This window comes from Prionailurus bengalensis, chromosome F2 (assembly GCF_016509475.1).
Source record: "Prionailurus bengalensis isolate Pbe53 chromosome F2, Fcat_Pben_1.1_paternal_pri, whole genome shotgun sequence".
Taxonomy (NCBI): Eukaryota; Metazoa; Chordata; class Mammalia; order Carnivora; family Felidae; genus Prionailurus; species Prionailurus bengalensis.
The window spans coordinates 48,129,374-48,145,841 of record NC_057353.1 but is presented as its reverse complement, the minus strand read 5'-3'; positions in this window follow the sequence as shown (position 1 = coordinate 48,145,841).

Below are 16,468 nucleotides of genomic sequence, written 5' to 3'. Positions count from 1 at the left end.
CCAATAATATTAAAAAGGGACCTGAGGCTCAGGTTAAGTTACTTGCCTGAGACCGCACAACTAGTAAAAGAGGCAGGTGTTACAGCTTTAAATCCCATCATCTTGTCGCTGAGTGCACCCAGGTTTCTATTCCTACCGTTGGTGATATTTTTCATGGGATAGATCTCCTTGACCTCTGCGCTTTCCTAACACACTCTGTTGGCAGGTGTCAATTTAGAGCTTCACTTGTTCTCCCCCAAAGCCTGCTGGGAATTGTGTTTAAACATCACTTAATGGAGGGGGCAGAGAGGGCCTACCTGGTGAGGCCTGGTTGGATTGGCAATAAGGTCTGAAGACATCAGAGCTGCAAGGGCAATTGATACTTATTTTCTAATCATATTTGGGATATATATCTTCAAAAATATTGCTTTAAGTAAAAAGTAAATTTTAAAGAATTAGATAAAGTAATAGTACAGGTGGAACTCAGAATGGCATATCCTGGCAGTGGTTGCATATGACAATTTTGGAAACCTGAAACCAAATCTCTCATGTCTAAAATGTTGAGGTGTCCAGATCAGAGCTCCCCAAGAAGTCCTTCTCGGAACTCAGGTTAAAAAGTGGTAGCAAACAAAGACATACTTGCTTCAATTTGTTTACAATTCAGATGATAGGGGAGCACGTGCCTCTAATTCTTGTCATCTGTTGGTTTGGGTCTCTAGGTTTAGAGTCCCAAATTCCAGAGGATGTACACCGTCCTTCATGTGGCTAAGAGGGAGTCAAACCCACTGAAGGCAACATCCAGACACAATCAACCTTTACGTCTCTGAGAAAACAGTTGAGTAAAAATCTGTTCCAAGCATCTCTCCTGTGTGTGATACAATTATACTTATCTCTAGGAACTCAGCTTCATCGATGGGCCATAGAGTTTGACAGAGTTTTTTCCCTTTCAGATTTTTTCTCTGCTCCTACCTTCTTTACTGGCTGGCCTCTACTCATCCTCTGGGAAAGTCCTTCCTCTGTGTGCTCATAGCTCTCTATATCTGGCTAACATTTAACTGAGCCACTTTCAGATGAGAAGTTCGTTTTTTTTTTTTTTCACATTTGTGTTTTCCGTGTGGACGTAGCAGTTTATCAGTATTTCCTCAATGAATGAATGAATGACAGTCATTATTAGTTGAATCATGAAGCCTGGTTTCATGTAATCAGAATAAGCTGGTCGCTAGAAACTGTCATTTACAAAGCACATGTGCCCTGTTTGCTTTACATATATCACATCATTTTATGCTCTTAATCATATTGTAACTTATTTTTCCTTCATCCCTTCATTTAGTCTATCCTAAATGTCAGACACTGTGCCAGGTGCCGGAGATCAAACTATGAAAAAAACAGACCTGACGTCTGCCTCATGGAGCATAGTGGGGTAGACACATATTAAAGAGTTATTTCCTCTATTTTCAAGGTGACTTTCAGAGAGGGTTTACTCCTTATCTACTCCTTCCTTAAAGTGGTACAGATAAAGCCAGGATTCTGCCCCAGTTTGGTTTGATACAGTTCATGCTTTTCCTAGACTCCCCTGATAAAGACATCTCTGCAGCTCTGATGAGCAGAGTCCCAGGTCCCATGGGCGGTGGGTCCCAAACCACCTCAAAGGGCTGTGCAGCCTGAGATGAGGGTCAGCAGCCGCAGGCACTGCTCAGGCTGCAGGGGAGAAGCCCATGGAGGTGAGGGTCAGACACTGCCGCATCCTACCCTCAGCTGCCGGGCGGCTCTGTTGTAGTCAGTGGGGCATTTGGTGGGCAGGGCTGATGGGAATTTAGCAAAGCTAATTCCATCTAATTCTCCACAAGGGAAGAATAGCTTCAGCATCTTGCCAGCTGCTACCAGCGTAAAGCTCAGAGTTGCCAGCCCCCATGTGTCCTGCACGGAGATGGAAAAAGACAAAGGAGTCTGTCGTGGCCCCCCGCCTTCCCTGAGGTCGGGTGAAGCAGAAGTGACTGTGGCGGAAGGTGGGGGGGCACACGGTACCAAGTCCCCTTTCTTGCTGGACAACTGTGACCTGGCTGCCCCACTGGCCTTCTGTTCCCCATCTGCACCTTTGACTGCCTGCAGGTGCAAGATCACGATGCTTTGCCAGAGGTCTCATTTCCTGATTTCCTCATGGTGGAGCCCTTGAGCCACTGGTTTCTCTGCTCAGAGGCTGCTCCTTCACTGTGGGAATTAAGGAGGTAGATTTTTTCTTTTCTTTTTTTTTAATATATGAAATTTATTGTCAAATTGGTTTCCATACAACACCCAGTGCTCATCCCAAAAGATGCCCTCTTCAATGCCCATCACCTACCCTTCCCTCCCTCTCACCCCCCCATCAACCCTCAGTTTGTTCTCAGTTTTTAAGAGTCTCTTAGGCTTTGGCTCTCTCCCACTCTAACCTCATTTTTTTTAAGGAGGTAGATTTTAAAGAAGAACGATGCTGTTTCCAGATGAGCTTGGGCTACTGGGCGAGAGGGAGGCCTCTGGACACACAGAAGAAATTCCTGCTCAGCACTGACCCTTTAGAAAGGCAAACTGCCTTGGGCAATTTCACCCCTGGCTGGTTGTACAGAAATGAAAGTCTAGGTGACAGTACCGTAAGGGAAAGCCCTGCACTTTGGTACCAACTGAAAGAGGAAAAGCCTCTTTCCATAGAGGGATGCTGAGCACTTATGAAGCAACTGACAAAGCCACACATTTTTATGAAGTATCAGGAGCCCTGGACTAGTCACAGAGTTACCTGTGATTTTGTTATTTGCTCATCCATCACTTTGGGGGAGGGGTGGTGGAGAGGGGAGGGTCAGAAATGGCAGAAAGACAGCACTTACCCTCTGGCCCATTCTGAGAGGATCTGAGAGTGGAGGGGAAGGTACTAGCTCTTGTCTGTTGTACCAGAATGGATCACGCCATTCCTTTGGCCCTGGATACCTGAGGCTCCCATCCACCTCTGTCTGGGGAAGGTGATATCTATGGTCAGGGCAGGATATTTTAACAATTCAGGTGTGGGGAGCAGGTTTCTTGAGAGCTACGGGTCATTAAATGATACTCTACCCTATGAACACTAAGTCCATCTTGCCTCAGTTAACTCCCTTGCAACTCATAGGAAGTACCTCCAGGTATGGGACTCTGCTATGGTGAGGTGTGGAAGAACACAGGCTTTAGAGCCAAACCACTTGGGTTCGAATCCTGGCTCTAGCATTTACTGGCTGGATGACTTTGGCAGGTTAAATGTGCAACTGGGAGGAACAACAGTATGACTTCTTGTGTCGTTGTGGAAATACGCAGAACACTTAAAATAGACCCAGCACATAGTAAGCACTCAGGAATTGAAGCTATTATCTCCAAGCTTCTGCTTAGCATTAAAATTTCAACATTTCCATTAGCTAGAGTGACCTCAGAGTCAATAGCTCCTCCAAGGCTGAGCTATGGGCTTCTTCCCATGTCACCTTTAACAATTTCATCATTATATAGGTTTCAGTTCCCTCTTACAGGCTGGTCATCCAAATTTTTAGCGTAGATTTATAAACAGTCTTAGTATCTGGCATGTTCATTGGCTGGGAAATAGATTTTTGTGCTTCCTTAACAAGTAAGAGACTTTTACTCTTCCTACAACATTAGGAGTAAGTTAAAGTCAGTTCACCTTAATTATACTTACAGGTTTAACATCCGTTGTCATTATCATTAGCCTTTTAAGGCTAATAAACAAATCCCAATCCCTAATAATGAATAATTCCTATTTGGTTCTATGAGTAGCAAAGTCAAGTAGCTTTAGCGCCACAGCGTATCACTGCTCTAAGGAGAACCCTGGGTCCCAGTAGATCTGGTCCTGTTGTTCCCGCAACTAGATTGAGAGTTTGAGTTTGAGGGTGCAGACTCGCTGGTCCTCTGCCTTAAAAGTCCCTCCTTGCACCAGGTGGGATTCAGACTGGTTATCATTTGCAACAGGGAGCTCAGTTTGAGCTTAGGCCCTACCACTGGCCTTTAGGATTGGCTGGGCCATGACTCACTATTCATATGGTGACTCAACTGAAATTTCTTAGCCTGGGGTCTCCTGGGAGAGAATCAGCCCTGAGGCAAGGAGGAGACAGATCTGATAGGTCTGACCCAAGTGATAGGTTTGGGCAGAGATTTTGAATGTAGCATGGAAGCCACTACACAAACCCTACCAGGCAGAGCAAAGGGGAAGGTAGACCTTGAATGGTTTCACACACCCTTGCCCATGTTGGGATGCAAACCACACAGAGGGGAACACAAAGGGAGAGGTCGGTTCTCCTTTCCAGACGAATTTTGTACTTGACTTTGGTGCCTGGCAGAGCATTGTGAAGTAGGGGTGCCTAGTTGTTGCAACTTGTTGCTGTTGCGAACAATAGGTGGTGAACATCCGTATATATTTATACATATACATGTACATATACAACTTTATACAGATCCGTGATTTTCTCTGGGATAAATTGGGTCAGAGGAATGTAGAATTCTGAAGTTGCCTCACTTTTTGTTTTTTTTTAAACTGTGTATGGAAGTAAAATATGCACCCAGGCCTGTCTTTTTTTCTTTTAGATAATGCAGATGTTTACATACAAAACTTTTTTCTTTCTTGCTTGCTTTCTTTCTTTCTTTTTTTACTAAAACTGTTGATATATTTTAAAACTTTTATCTCTTTTTAAAATGTTTTAAATGTTTATTTATTTTTAAGAGAGAGAGACAGAGGACAAGTGGGGGAGGGCAGAGAGAGAGAGGGAGACACAGAATTCGAAGCAGGCTCCAGGCTCTGAGCTGTTAGAACAGAGCCCAACGTGGGGCTCAAACTGACGAACTGTGAGATCTAGACCTGGCCCGAAGTTGGACGCTCAACCGACTGAGCCACCCAGGCACCCCTAAAACTTTCATCTTTGGACTTAGGTGAAAAAATTTTGTTTTTATTTTTATTTCTGGCCACACTTCTATTTATCCCTATGGCAGATACTCTTAGTTGTCTACTCCAAAGTCATTCCCAACCCTTGCCCACTTCAATGATAGAAGTTGGGAAAGCCACATACTTGCTTTCTCAGACTCCCTTGTAGCTAGAAGCGGCTAAGTGGCCCAGTTTGGCTAAAAAAAATACATAAAGCAAAGCCTGTTGGGTCTTACGGGGAAATGTTTTTTCCTCACTGCTCAGAGTAAGGCTTATGAGAAGAAAATCTCTGCCAGGACTACTCCTTTGTGCCCTGCCTTCAATAAGTTGTGTGAGGATGTAATCTTGCTACAGCGGCAGCCACCTTATAATGAGCGAGGCAACATGCATGAGGAAGAACAAAAAAAGCTAAGACACTAAAGATGGAAAAGGTAAAAGGCAAAAGATGCCTGGGTTTTGAAGATACTGCTACATGGACCAGCCATGATAACTCCTACCTCCCATTCTCTGTTCTGTGAGACAAGAAGTACCAAGATTACCTAAGCCATTCTTACCCATGGCTTCTATTATAACAAATACATCTGATTTGAAACAACCTCCCCTTTTTAAAACAATTCAAAATGAATTGATCATCCCTTCCCTTTCATCCTGCATTCCTCACCCATGGGGTGGTTTATTTTATGTATGTATGTATGTATGTATGTGTGTATGTATTTCTTTACTTAGAGAGAGGGGTGGGGGAGGGGCAGAGGGGTGGGGAGAGAGCATCTTAAGCAGGCTCCATGCTCAGTGCAGAGCCCAACATGGGGCTCCATCTCATGACAGTGAGATCATGACCTGAGCTAAATCAAGAGTCAGACCCTTAACCGACTGAGTCACCCAGACGCTATAGGGTGGTTTAAATACTCCCAGCCCGATTACATTCTTTACAGAAAGTTTAAGAATGTAAGACACCGGGATCCATTTCTCAGCAATTCTGGCGTCCTTCACAAACATTCCTGCCCACCCAGCCCTGGTTCAGCCTGGCTTTTCCATGTCTTGGCAGAGGGCACAAGGGAGCCCTGAACAGTCAGCCACCTTCCTTGTGGCCCCTCCCTTGGGCCGCACCCCTCCCCCTCCACGGCAGCGAGGTCAGAGGAGAAGGTGTCTGAAGCCCTCCTGAGTTGTCATGCCCTGTCTGCTCCTCATTTTACGACTGTGCCCCTTTCCTGAGGAGGAGTCTCAGTGAGTGGGATCTCTGTGTTAGTGCCTTTTAGCTGAGACCAAGTTAGAAAGGCTTAATGTTCAAACAAGAACCTTTGTCCTGAAAATAGTGCATGAGGTGCCTGTGCTGGAAGACAACGAGCTTAGTGATTCCTTTAGACTCAGAGACGGCTGGGATCGGTTTCCCTTCTGCAGGTATGTTTGGACTGAGTGAAGTGTTTGATTGCATTACTCCTGAATGGCTGGTTTCCCGTTGTGATTTAGCTAATATTCAAATTTCCTGCATCAGAAATAAATTACAGGGCTTATTCCACCCTACAGCCCAAACTTTCACAAACAGCCAGCAGAGGGGGAGGGAGGGAGTGGCACAGAAATGTGTGCTCACGCTGAGCAGCTGGGGTGGAAGGGGCAGGCTGTAAGGAAAGCCTCCTGCCTGGTTCAGGGTTAGATACTGAGGAGAGAGTGGGAGGAGGGGCAGAAGATCCAGTGGGGCAGAGACCAAGTTCTCAATGTGTGGTGCAGTGAAAACAGTGCTGGGTTGGGAGTCCTGGAGAGCTGTAAACTGGAAAGATGAAATGCTTTAGTCAGATGGGAAAATGGGATAGGAAGTCTCAGCTCTACCATTTATTAGCCCTATGACTTCGGGTGAGTGACTTAAACTCCTCTGAACCTCAATTTTTCTATCTGTAAAATGGGAATGCCTATGGATTCAAGATTTAAAGGAGTTGTAGTATAGGGTGTGCACTTCACTGCAGTGAATTAAGAGGCACGCAGATGTGAGCTGAGAATGGAAAGAGGAGCGTGCTGGGAGAGAGGGGTGGGGGCCAAGTCCCAGTTGTGGCTGAGCTGGTCCTGTTTGGTTTTAACTGTCAAATACAATTAAATACAGTGATCGAGTGATCACTGACTCTCATGTGGTCAGGCCAGGCCCTCCTTAGAGCTCTGTGACTCTCAGAATGCCACCTGATAATCTAGTGCAGGCTTCTTCTGTAGACAAGGGAACTAAGGTCCAGAAAAGTCAAGAAGCTTGCATAAGGTCCCATAGCTATTGCAAGGTAGAGCAGTCACTGCAACTAGACCTAGGTCTTTAGTTTTCACATTCAATTTTGCTTGGTAACTTGGCTTTTAAAACCTTTCACGTCAGGGTACCTGGGTGGCTCAGTCAGTTAAGTATCTGGCTTTATTATTTTTTTTAATGTTTATTTATTTCAAGAGTAAGAGAGAGCATTAGCAGGGGAGGGGCAGAGAGAGAGGGAGGCACAGAATCCGAAGCAGGCTCCGAGCTCTGAGCTATCAGCACAGAGCCTGACACGGGGCTCGAACTCATGGAACATGAGCTCATGACCTGAGCTGAAGTCAGACGCTTAACTGACTGAGCCACCCAGGAACCCCATAACGGACTCTTTTTTTTTTTTTTTTAATTTACAACCAAGTTAGCATATAGTGCAACAATGATTTCAGGCGTAGATGCCCTTACCCTTACCCTTTGAGCCCATCCCCTCCTCTCACAACCCCTTCAGTAACCCTCTGTTTGTTCTCCATATTTGTGAGTCTCTTCTATTTTGTCCTCCTCCCTGTTTTTATATTATTTTTGTTTCCCTTGCCTTGTGTTCATCTGTTCTGTATCTTAAAGTCCTCATATGAGTGAAGTCATATGATTTTTGTCTTTCTCTAATTTCGCTTAGCATAATACACTCTAGTTCCATCCATGTAGTTGCAAGTGGCAAGATTTCATTCTTTTTGATTGCCGAGTAATACCCCATTGTATATATATACCACCTCTTCTTTATCCATTCATCCATTGATGGGCATTTGGGCTCTTTCCATACTTTGGCTATTGTTGTTAGTGCTGCTATAAACATGGGGGTGCATGTGCTTCTTCGAAACAGCACACCTGTATCCCTTGGATAAATACCTAGTAGTGCAATTGCTGGGTCCTAGGGTAGTTCTAATTTTAATTTTTTTGAGGAACCTCCATACTGTTTTCCAGAGTGGCTGCACCAGTTTGCATTTCCACTAGCAGTGCAACAGAGATCTACTTTATCCACATCCTCACCAACATCTGTTGTTGCCTGAGTTGTTAATGTTAGCCATTCTGACAGGTGTAAGGTGGTATCTCATTGTGGTTTTGATTTGTCTATCCCTGATGATGAGTGATGTTGAGCAATTTTTCATGTGTCAGCTGGCCATCGGGATGTCTTCTTTGGAGAAATGTCTATTCGTGTGTTTTGCCCATTTCTTCACTGGATTATTTGTTTTTTGGGTGTTGAGCTTGATAAGGTCTTTATAGGCTTTGGATACTAACCCTTTATCTGTTATGTCGTTTACAAATATCTTCTCCCATTCTGTTGGTTGCCTTTTAGTTTTGCTGATTATTTCCTTTGCTTTGCAGAAGCTTTTTATTTTGATGAAGTCCCATTAGTTCATTTTTGCTTTTGTTTCCCTTGCCTCCAGAGACATGTGGAGTAAAAAGTTGCTGCCGCCGAGATCAAAGAGGTTTTTGCCTGCTTTCTCCTCAAGCATTCTGATAGCTTCCTGTCTTACATTTAGGTCTTTCATCCATTTTGAGTTTATTTTTGTGTATGGTGTAAGAAAGTGGTCCAGGTTCATTCTTCTGCATGTCGCTGTCCAGTTTTCCCAGCACCACTTGCTGAAGAGACTGTCTTGATTCCACTGGATATTCTTTCGTGCTTTGTCAAAGATTAGCTGGCCATATGTTTGTGGGTCCATTTCTGGGTTCTCTATTCTGTTCCATTGATCTGAGTGTCTGTCCTTGTGCCAGTACCATACTGTCTTGATGATTACAGCTTTGTAGTAGAGCTTGAAGTCTGGGATTGTGACGTTTCCTGCTTTGGTTTTCTTTTTCAAGATTGCTTTGGCTATTCAGGGTCTTTCCTGGTTCCATACAAATTTTAGGATTGTTTGTTCTAGCTCTGTGCAGGATGCTGGTGTTATTTTGATAGGGATTGCATTGAATATGTAGATTGCTTTGGGTAGTATCGACATTTTAACAATGTTTGTTCTTCCAATCCAGGAACATGGAATATTTTTTCCATTTTTTTGTGTCTTCTTCAATTTCTTTCATAAGCTTTCTATGGTTTTCAGTGTATAGATTTTTCACCTCTTTGGCTATGTTTATTCCTAGGTATTTTATGTGTTTTGGTGTAATTGTAAATGGAATCTATTCCTTGATATCTCTTTCTGTTGCTTCATTGTTGGTGTATAGGAATGCAACCAATTTCAGTGCATTGATTTTAAATTCTGTGAATTTGCTGAATTCATGGGTCAGTTCTAGAAGTTTTTTGGTGGAATATTTCGGGTGTTCCATATAGAGTATCATGTCATTTGCGGAGAGTGAATGTTTGACCTCCTGCTGGCTAATTTGATGCCTTTTATGTCTTTGTGTTGTCTGATTGCTGAGGCTAAGACTTCCAATACTGTGTTGAATAACAGTGGCAAGAGTGGACCTCCATGTCTTGTTCCTGACCTTAGGGGGACAGCTCTCAGTTTTTCCCCATTGAGGATGCTATTAGCAGTGAGTCTTTGATATATGGCTTTTATGATCTTGAGGTGTGATCCTTCTATCCCACTTTCTTGAGGGTTTTTATCAAGAAAGGATGCTGTACTTTGCCAATTGCTTTCTCTGCATCTAGTAAGAGGATCATGTGGTGCTTGTCCTTTCTTTTATTGATGTGATGAATCACACTGATTGTTTTGCAGATATGAACCAGCCCTGCATCCCAGGAATAAATCCAACTTGGTCACAGTGAATAATTTTTTTAACGTACTGTCAGATCCAGTTACCTATTATGTTGTTGAGGAGTTTTGCATCCATGTTCATCAGGGAAACTGGTCTATAGTTCTCCTTTTTAGTGGGGTCTTTGTCTGGTTTTGGAATCAAGGTAATGTTGGCTTCATAGAAAGAGTTTGGAAGTTTTCCTTCCATTTCTATTTCTTGGAACAGCTTCAAGAGAATAGGTGTTAACTCTTCCTTAAATGTTTGGTAGAATTCCCCTAGACAGCCATCTGGCCCTGGACTCTTGTTTCTTGGGAGATTTTTGATTACTAATTCGATTTCCTTACTGCTCATGAGTCTTCAAATTTTCTATTTCTTCCTGTTTCAGTTTTGGTAGTTTATATGTTTCTAGGAATTTGTTCATTTCTTCCAGGTTGCCCATTTTATTGGTGTCTAATTCCTCATAATATTCTCTTAGTATAGTTTGTATTTCTGCAGTGTTGTTGTGATCTCTCCTCTTTCATTCTTGATTTTATTTATTTGGGTCCTTTCCTTTTTCTTTTTGATCCAACTGGCGAGGGGTTTATCAGTTTTGTGAATTCTTTCAAAAACCAGCTCTGGTTTCATTGATCTGTTCTACTGTTTTTTCGTTTTGATAACATTGATTTCTGCTCTAATCTTTATTATTTCCTGTCTTCTGCTTGTGTTGGGGTTTATTTTCTGTTCTTTTTCCAGGCCTTTGAGGTGTAAGTTTAGGGTGTGTATCTGAGAACTTTCTTCCTTCTTTAGGAAGGCCTGGATTGCTATATACTTTCCTCTTATGACTGCCTTTGCTGTGTCCCAGAGGTTTTGGGTTGTGGTGTTATCATTTTCATTGGCTTCCATGTACTTTTTAATTTCCTCTTTAACTTCTTGGTTGGCCTGTTCATTCTTTAGTAGGATGTTCTTTAGTCTCCAAGTATTTGTTATCTTTCCAATTTTCTTTCTTGTGGTTGATTTTGAGTTTCATAGTTTTCAGTTTTGGTCTGAAAATCTGCAGCATATGATCTCAATCTTTTTGTACTTGTTGAGAGCTTATTTGTGTGCCGGTATGTGATCTGTTCTGGAGAATGTTCCATGTGCACTCAAGAAGAATGTGTATTCTGCTGCTTTAGGATGAAATGTTCTGAATATATCTGTAAGTCCATCTGGTCCAGTGTGTCATTCAAAGCCATTGTTTCCTTGTTGAGTTTCTGTTTAGATGGTCTTTCCATTGCCGTAAGTGGGGTGTTGAAGTCCCCTATTATTATGGTATTATTATCAATGAGGAGTTTCCTTATGTTTGTGATTAATTGATTTATATATGTGGGTCCTCTCATGTTTGGAGCATAAATGTTTACAATTGTTAGGTCTTCTTGGTGGATAGACTCTTAATTAGTATAATTATGATAATAATGCCTTTCTTCATCTCTTGTAACAGGCTTTATTTTAAAGTCTAGATTGTCTGATATAAGTATGGCTACTCCTGCTTTCTTTTGTTGACCATTAGCATGATAGATGGTTCTCCATTCCCTTATTTTCAATCTGAAGGTGTCTTTAGGTCTAAAGTGGGTCTCTTTTACACAGCATATAGATGGATCTTGGTTTCTTATCCATTCTGTTACCCTGTGTCTTTTATTGGAGCATTTAGTCCACGATGTTTAGAGTGAGTACTGAAAGATATGAATTTATTGCTATTATGTTGCTTGTAGAGTTGGGGTTTCTGGTGGTGTTCTCTGGTCATTTCTAGTCTTTGTTGCTTTTGGTCATTTGTTGTTGTTGTTGTTGTTGTTTTTATCTTTTCTCCCCTCAGCAAGTCCTCCTTAAAATTTCTTGCAGGGCTGGTTTAGTGGTCAGAAACTCCTTTAATTTTTGTTTGTATGGGAAACTTTTAATTTCTCCATCAATTTTGAATGACAGCCTTGCTGGATAAAGAATTCTTGGCTGCATATTTTTCTGATTCAGCACATTGAATATATCCTGCCACTCCTTTCTGGCCTAAGTTTCTGTGGATACGTCTCTTGTGAACCTGATCTGTCTTCCCTTATAGGTTAAGGACTTTTTTCCCTTGATGCTTTCATGATTCTTTCCTTGCCTGAGTATTTTGTGAATTTGACTATGATATGCCTTGTTGATGGTTGGTTTTTGTTGAATCTAATGGGAGTCCTCTGTGCTTTCTGGATTTGATGTCTATGTCTTTCTCCAGGTTAGGAAAGTTTTCTGCTATGCTTTGCTGACATAAATTTCCTACCCCCTTTTCTCTCTCTTCATCATCTGGAACCCCTATAATTCTGATGTTGTTCCTTTTTTTTTTTTTAATTTTTTTTTCAACGTTTATTTATTTTTGGGACAGAGAGAGACAGAGCATGAATGGGGGAGGGGCAGAGAGAGAGGGAGACACAGAATCGGAAACAGGCTCCAGGCTCTGAGCCATCAGCCCAGAGCCCGACGCAGGGCTCGAACTCACAGACCGCGAGATCGTGACCTGGCTGAAGTCGGATGCTTAACCGACTGCGCCACCCAGGCACCCCGATGTTGTTCCTTTTTAATGAGTCACTGAGTTCTCTAATTCTTAAATTGTACTCTTTTGTCTTAGTCTCCCCCCTCCCTCGTTTTCCTGCTTCATTATTCTCCATAAGTTTGTCCTCTATACCCTGGATTCCCTGCTCTACCTCATCCATCCTTGCCACCACGGCATCCATTTGAGATTGCATCTCAGTTATAGCATCTTTTATTTCATCCTGACTAGGTTTTACTTCTTTTATCTCCACAGAAAAGGACTGTAATCTATTTTCACCCCCAGCTAGAATCCTTATTATCGTGATTCTAAATTCTCATTGAGACATCTTGCTTGTATCTGTGTTGGTTAAATCCCTGGCTGTCGTTTCTTCCTGCTCTTTCTTTTGGGGTGAATTCTTTTTTTTTTTTTTTTTGTAATTTTGAAGGGAGAAAAAGAATTAATGAGGTAAAAGAAATTAAAATTAAAAACAACACAAACACACACACAAATCAAATAAATGATAGTGTATCCTAGGTGTGTTTTGGTCTGGGTGTTGAAAGCTGTTTGATAGATTAGAGAAAAAAGGGGAAAGAAAAGAAAAGGAAATAGTTTGAAAAATTTTAAAGAATAGAATAAATAGAAATGATTATTCTGAAATAGAATAAAATGAAATGATGGAAGTAAAATAGAATTTGAAAAAATTCACACAAAAATAAAAAATATAGTAGAAAAAAATTAAAGAATAATATTTTTAATATAAATGGAAAATAAAAGTAAATTTTTTCTCTTTCTGTATTTAAGAAAATGAAACAGAAAAAAAAAGAAAATTGAATATATGGACCAACGAACAGAGTGAAGTACGATTGAAATTACTTTGTTTCCTCTAGAAGTCAAATATGAAGCACTTATAGTCCATAGACTAAGCAAGCAGAGAGATTTATGTTCCTTATGAGCGAGTTTGGCCCAGTGGGGCGGGGCTTAGTGTAATGGCTTCATTCTCCACTAGGTGGTGCTGCTTAGCTTACTGGGCTGGAATGTTGTGGTGCCTGTAAGTGTGCATGCACTTGCGCGGTAGCGGTGAAAATGGCATCACCCCGCTAACCTGTCTCTAGTATCGGAACTCTGTTCTCCCTGATCAGCTATCGCACACCTGTCCTTTGCCTTCAGCTTCTGTCCATTCCCCACTTTTACACTGTTGGTGACCAAGCCCTTCTGAGCACCTCCCTTCTGAGTTTTATCTCCAATGCGGCTGTGTTTCCCGACCCCTTATTTCTGAGGGACTGCAGCTTTGACCCGTTCTGCCCCTCTGGTAAGGAGGGTCTTACCAAGTGACGACTGGGTGCCAGCCACACCCAGGAAAGCTTGTGAGACTGCGCTGCTGCCGATGCCCAGAAAATGAGGCCAGATGCCAGCCTGCCCCAGAAAAAGTTTACGTGATTGTGTAGCAGCAGTGTTTCAGAGATTCTGGAAAACCACAACACACATCTGGCACCAGGCTTCCCCCAATGACCTTGTTCCAGCACCAGCAAATGTGGTTGTTCTCCTGGGTCCACTAGGGTCTTTCCTGTGGGGGGGCCACTCAGCCTCTACCAGATTTCCTCCCAGCAGTGGAACCGCTTCTCCCTGTGTGGTCTGAGAATCTCCCAGACCCCACTCTGCTCCTGTGGATTCACCGTTCCCACCAGAGCACCACCAGGTATCTAGCTGCGGTGTTTCAGACTCTGCGCTCCCCCTGTTTATAGAGTCTTAATGGAATTTAAACCCTCTCCTTTCCCCCTTTTCAGTTCAGTCCCTGAGGCTGTTTCCACTTTTCCACTTTCTCTCCAGCTGCTTTGGCGCTGAGGGGGGGTGCTTTTTCCATCTCCCCCGACTGTCTCTGTCCTCTCTCTGCAAGCAAAAACAGTTCCCTGCCCTTTGTGGCTTATCTCTCCCCTAGTTCACCTCTCTGCACTGTGCACCTGCTGAGTTCTGTGGTTCAGGTTGTACAGATTGTTGTGTTAATCCTCAAATCAGTTTTCTAGGTGTGCAGGATGGTTTAGTGTTGATCTGGCTATATTTCATGGACACGAGACACACACAAAAAAATCCATGCTGTTCCGCCATCTTGGCTCCTCCCCCCAGCATGTGACTCTTGATTTAAGCTCAGCTCATGATCTCACCATTTGTGAATCTGAGCCCCACACTGGACTCACTGCTGTCAGCACAGAGCCTGCTTTGGATCCTCTGTCTCCCTCTCTTTCTGTGCCTCCCCCACTTGCATTCTCTCTCTCAAAAATAAATAAACATTTTTTAAAAAATCTGAACTTTTCGATGGCCACTGAAATCACATTGTCCACAGAATTACTTGGCCCACCTGCAATGTCACATATTGCCTCTTGTCAGACCTCTTCTTTCTCCTTTCTCCAACTTCCTCTTATGCTCCTCTTTTCACCTGTTTGAGGGAAGGATGAATTATATCAGTTTCTTAAAGTGATACTCACATCAGCAGTCGCATCACCTGGGAACCTGTAAGAATGCAGATTCTCTGGCCCTGTCCCAGGTTTATGGAGTCAGAAGACCTGGGTTGAGGTCCATAGATGGGTGTCTTCATAGGCCCTCCATTTATTTGCATTTACGATACAGATAAATGTTTGAAGACCACTGGACTGTGGAATGGAGTAAAACTGGTAATTTATTCCTGTCAGAGGATGTTGGAATATTAGCCAAATAACAGCAGGAAATGTTAAAGGCAATACAATCAGACATGTTTCACACAGAATGCCAACCCTGGTTAAGCTTGGTATTTCTGCCTGCTAGGCTATTGGCCTGTCTCCTGCTCAGCCCCAGAGTATTCCCTGGGCTCTGCCTGGCTGTCTCATCAGCCTGTCTTCTTTCTCTTCCCACCTCTTCATGCACTCTGGCTCTTTCCCAAGCCAAAGCAGATACCAACCCCCTCAATGTGGTAACACTGTTTTCTAGATAGCCCCCTTCCATCTGTCACCTTCCATACCACCCCACATTTGGTCCTGGGGCTCTGAAATCTTGGAGGCTGAGCTTCTTGAACATTTAGTTATCTCTCACAAGCTCATGAAAAGAATTGCACAGAAGTCTCCATCACTGGGGATGGTTCCTGGTGCCTTCCCTGTTATTGGGCAACTTAACACACGTTCTTCATCGCAACTTTCAGAGCAAAACAACGGCACCTCACTTATCTGCCTAATTCATTTGTTCAAGGACCCTTTCACTCCTGATCTCATTCTAATCAAAATGCAATTATATGAAGAGTGGCAGATGCCTTTGGATGAAAAGTTCCTGCTTTAAAAGGCCAGCTCTCCACCTGGCAGCCAGGTGGCACTTGTGTCACCTTTGAGCCTAGAAGCAGCATGACCATCTTCAAAGGTTATTCCTGTGATTCATGTAAGGAGAGGCACATGGACAGTGAACCCTGGCAGTAATAGTGTGCTGATTTGTTTTCAACCTTTAATTTCATCGTGGAAGTTAAAATGTCCCCAACTTGTGGCTTTATGTACAAGCCCAGTGGTACATTACTGTAAGTCAGTGTTTGTCAAAGCATGTGCCTCAGTTCACTAGCTTCAGAAGCACCTGAGGGTCCTTGCTAGCAGATTCTTGGGCCCCAGATCCACTCAGCCTGACTTTCTGCATGTTTTATTTTATTTTTTAAGTAGGCTTCATGTCCGGTGTGAAGCCCATCACAGGGCTTGAACTCACGACCCTAAGATCAAGACGAGCTGAGATTAAATGTCAGGTGCTTAACCAACTGAGCCACCCAGGTGCCCCAGACTTCTTCATGCCTAAAGAGAATCTGAAAGTGTTTCTTGTGCACTCCAAGGTTTGAATGGGTGGTGAACTTGTTTTCAGTAAAGGATTTTCCCCAGAATAAGCCTTAATCCATGCAACGTGAATCATATCCAGGTATATTTTGTAAATGGCTCCTTCTTGGTTCGGTGTCACGAGATTACTCATGGGTGCAAATACAGACCACTGTGATCAGTCTCCCAGATCCCAGTCCTTCCTTCACCTGTTTCCATGAAATCTCCTAGACCCAGGTAGTCTAAGAGGCTGGCAAAGTTGCCTCATGTGGCTCCCATTTCAGTCTCTCAGGCACAACCACCAC